Below are 835 nucleotides of genomic sequence, written 5' to 3' on the forward strand. Positions count from 1 at the left end.
TGTTTATTCTTTAGGGATATATAAGCCAAATAATAATATTATTTATATTATTAAACATTAGCATGTTTAATTGACTATGTTAAACTATGAGATACATAATTCTTGATAAGCATTTATTTCTAAAATAAGTATTCATATAATGTCATTGGAATAAAATAATATTTTCTGTGATGAATTAGTAAAAAACTTGAACATATCTGAGACTTTAAGGAAACTCAGGATCATTTATTCTCTTAAGGTTTTCATATATAACGTTTTAATCAAATGTTACATTCATTTCATCTTTTACTATTTTTCCAATGTTGGAGAGTTCTCATAAGTTCTATTTCCAGAAACTCTGTCCATTTTCTGAATTCCTGGTAACTCCAGAGAGTTTTAGACATGACTAATATTTATCAATATTAAATGTATTAATAATTAACTCAATGGTAAAATTGTTGATGAAGGTATTTATATAAGAAGTTAATATATATGAAATATTTATATTAAAATGAAATATATTTCAGTAACAGAAAAATCATGATTGTAGCATTCATTCCATCTCCTCAGATCTACTGAATACATGTCTTTATGGAAAACAGCTGGTTTTCCATCTGGTTCTGTGTTACTCATTTCTAGATATCCCTCTGGAAAGACTGACGGTTCATCCAAGAAGCAAATTAGATTTAGTGTGTTTATACTGAAATACCCCTGGAGGGCAGAACCTCACTCAAGCCTCGGGACAGCCGCGTACCCAAGAAGACACTGAGACCGAACTTAAGATGTAGAGAGTAAGATTTAATAAAGCAACAACAAGAAAGCACATAAAAAGCACATAAACCAGAGCTCTGGGGTC

The sequence above is a fragment of the Mus caroli genome, chromosome 3 (genome assembly GCF_900094665.2).
Source record: "Mus caroli chromosome 3, CAROLI_EIJ_v1.1, whole genome shotgun sequence".
Classification (NCBI taxonomy): Eukaryota; Metazoa; Chordata; class Mammalia; order Rodentia; family Muridae; genus Mus; species Mus caroli.